Raw genomic sequence first — 3,694 nt, 5'->3', positions numbered from 1 at the left:
AACGTCAAGGACGAGAAGAGATCGTGAAGACCTGGAGAAAATTGCAGATAAACTCGAGACCTTTTCACCTTTCTCTGATGAAGTGTCTCTTCGCAACATTATCACCGGTGTCAATGCAAATAAGGATGTGAATGTCCATAACCTGTTTACCATTGGCAGAGAAATAGTGGCAACAATGGAGGGTCAATCACTGTTTTCAGTTAAGTACAAGCGGTCAATGAAAGTCAAGACCCTGGCATCTAGTGTGGCAGTTGACGTTGCTAAGGACAAAACAACAGACCCCGCTCTTTTGTTCCAAAGGTTTCTTGTGGTGTCTCAAACTGCTGATCTTTCCCTTGATGAGGTGATGGCCTATGAACTTTCACCATACCCACCATCCCTCTTTGAGGCAAAACATCTCTTACGCAAACCAAACAAAGCACACCTGATGGCTGCTATAAAAGAACAGAGTTCAGATGACGCAGTACTCAAGGATGTACCAGAAGTGGAACATAATGTTCTTGACGGAGGTTCTCTTCTCCATCGACTGAAGTGGTCAGAAGGAAAGACATATTGTTCAATTGCTGACGACTATGCATCTTTCACAGTAAAGCACTATGGTAAGGCTACGATAGTATTTGATGGTTACATTGGAGGACCAAACAGTAAGGACATTACCCATCAGAGACGGCGCAAAAATCGAACAAGTAACAAAGTGAACATTGCTGAAGGAACGAAATTTGTCGGGAAAAAGGAGGATTTCCTTTCGAATGTGGAGAACAAACAGTCTCTTATCAATCTCATTTCACAACGCATGAAGGACAGAGGTTGCCACGTAATACAATCAGAGGGGGATGCAGATGTGGAGATTGTTAAGGCAGCAGTGTCAATGTCATCCAACAAAAGTACTAGTCTCATTGGCGAAGATACAGATCTATTGGTGTTGTTACTTCATCACGCGTCAACCAGCGATGGCAACAAGCTTTATTTCTACTCGGATAAAGGGAGTCCTGCAACAGTATACGACATTAAGGTTATGAAGAAGTTGCTTGGAAACGATGTCTGCAGTAGTCTTCTGTTCCTGCATGCATTCACGGGATGCGATACCACTTCCGCGGTTTTTGGAATCGGAAAAAAAAAAACTCGCTCTACACAAGGTTTTGAAGGGAGACTCTGTCTTAAATAGCTGTGCTAAGATGTTTTCCACACCTAAGAAAAACATAGCTGAGATTGAAGACGCTGGGTGTAAAGCGATGGTGGCATTGTTCGGGGGCAAACCTGGAGACAATCTGTCTGCAATGAGGTATTCTAGTCTCTGCCAAAAAGTTCGTTCAGCCAAAAGCTTTGTTACACCTGAACGACTGCCACCGACCTCCTCTGCAACGAAGTATCATGCCCTTCGGAGTTACCTCCAAGTGATGCTTTGGATGGACAATGGTGAGGCCATGGACACTACTGAATGGGGATGGGAATTGCAGAACAACAGTCTAGTTGCAATGATGATGGATACTTCACCTGCGCCAGAAACACTTCTGAAAATAATTCACTGCAATTGTTCTCGTGGTTGTAGTACACTTCGGTGCACTTGCAAAAGACACGGACTTATCTGTTCACGGGTATGCGGACCATGTCAAGAAGGGCATTGTGACAATATGAGTGAGGAAGCAGTGTCTGATGATGAAAATAGTGACTATTGAACTGACACGGTTATTCAGTGATGAAGTAGGTCTTAAAATGCACTGTGTATTCTATAATTTTTAGAAATGTACATGTATGTCATGACGTCATTGATGACGTCATTGATGACGTCATGACCTTGCCTGTCCATGTAGTTAGTATAAAACTTTGTATAATTTTTTTTATATCAAAATATATAGTATAAAAAATGCAAACTCTTCTGTAACCTACAGCTACAGCTTTGAAATAAGGAAATATTGGTTATTTTTAGTGCGATGGCTGTCATCGTCTTATGACGTCATAGTTAGGACCTTTGTGGTGATCAATTTTTGGTAAACTTTTAGTATGTTGTTCCCCACATATAATAGTAATAAAAAAAATCATAAAACGTTTTCTTGGAATTTGTTCAGGGTCAAACCGTATTTTGACTGGACTAATCACTGCGATTATCTTCGGATTCATCAGTTGATCAGTAACTCGTTTTCCCAATTATCCGAATTGTCTTCAATGGGAGCATCAATATGTATCAATATACTGACCATCATACAAATATAATAGTTTTTTTTTTTTTTTTTTTTTTTTTTTTAGAAGGGCATGTGCATTATTATATCATGCACATCTTTTTCTACCTTCAATAATTGTTTTTTTATTTTTATTATTTCTTCCTTTGTTGATCGAACTCTGATTGGTTGTACCATCCTTCTGTTTCTGAAAACAAGAAAGAAAACGGTTGAAATTTCCATTAAATATGTATATTGTATTAAATTAAAAATAAAAATGAACAAGATGTGTATCTTATATAATTTTTTAATTTGAAGAAAGAAAGAGCAAGAATTATAGTTATATTAAATAAAATACTCACAAATAATCCCCCATCAATAAATTTTGTAGAAGCGGGCATTCATTTTCTTCTTCCTGTTAAAGTAAAATATAAAAGAAATTACTTCATATTTGAAGCATTCTACTAATAAAGTCTTATATTCTTTTCTAATGATTCTAATAAGATGGTGTTGATAGAAATACCGAATGAAAAAAAAACCCCGCACTAAACATTTCAATTGATATTTAAAATCATTTTTGGCAACAAACATACAAACAAACAATTATAACAAGACTGCTATCACACACTGTTATACCTTAATTACACAACAGATGCTTACTCTTTTTCTTTTTCTTGTCAAATCAAGTGGTCTTTCTTGTTTGATTTCCTCTTTCTTCTTTCTCTCTTTCTCTTCGTTTTCTTTTCTCTCTTTCTCTTCGTTTTCTTTTCTTTCTTTCTCTTCTTTTATCTTTCTCTCTTTCTCTTCTTTTTTCTCTTTCTCTTGATTCTCCTCCTTTTCTTTTTCCTTTAGTGCGTCATCACTGAAAACAAATATTACAAACGGTCATCATATATATTTTTAATATATCTATATCATAATATAATTTTTAGAAAAGGTAAACTATACAATTTAATCTGACTAAGTAATATAGTGTATGTTTTGCAATATGATCTATAATAAAACTGAGCATTTACATTTGTCAAGCATGTTTATAATGTACAACATAAAACAGTAGGCCCACTTACGGATAATCTTCAAGTAATTTGAAGAACTCGTCGAGACTGTAAATAAAAGAAAAATAATGCACGCACGCACACACAGAGAGAGAGAGAGAGAGAGAGAGAGAGAGAGAGAGAGAGAGAGAGAGAGAGAGAGAGAGAGAGAGAGAGAGAGAGATGAACAGTAAGAGTCATTGAATTTCTTGGTACTTGTAAATTACATTAGTAAAATATAATGTCAAACAAAAATGTATTGGTGTTTTTAACAACAACTCTCTAATTTTCCAAATGTTCATTGCATTTGTGTTAAAACTTCAAAAGAAATTTCTTTAAATATCCGTTATAGTAGTAAAATGTTATTCAAAAATGATGAAAATAATTATTTCAGAATAAAATATTACAAAGTTAATATTAAGTAGTATATACATACGTAGTGTCGTCGAACCAGTGTTCCATGGTGCGTGTCTGTAGAGAGACATGCCTCATGTTCTTAGTTTC

General features: G+C 36.0%; 1 long non-coding RNA gene across 1 annotated transcript; it reads right to left on the bottom strand.

The window, feature by feature from the left end:
• Positions 1–2,098: 2,098 nt before the first annotated feature.
• Positions 2,099–2,873, bottom strand: LOC121375436. Its single transcript, XR_005958313.1, has 3 exons — positions 2,817–2,873; positions 2,519–2,571; positions 2,099–2,364 (listed from the first exon to the last, which is right to left on the bottom strand). It is a non-coding gene; the product is annotated as an uncharacterized LOC121375436 (long non-coding RNA).
• Between the last annotated feature and the right edge of the window lie 821 nt (positions 2,874–3,694).

The sequence above is a fragment of the Gigantopelta aegis genome, chromosome 1, assembly GCF_016097555.1.
Source record: "Gigantopelta aegis isolate Gae_Host chromosome 1, Gae_host_genome, whole genome shotgun sequence".
Classification (NCBI taxonomy): Eukaryota; Metazoa; Mollusca; class Gastropoda; order Neomphalida; family Peltospiridae; genus Gigantopelta; species Gigantopelta aegis.
This window is presented reverse-complemented; position numbering and strand designations above follow the sequence as displayed.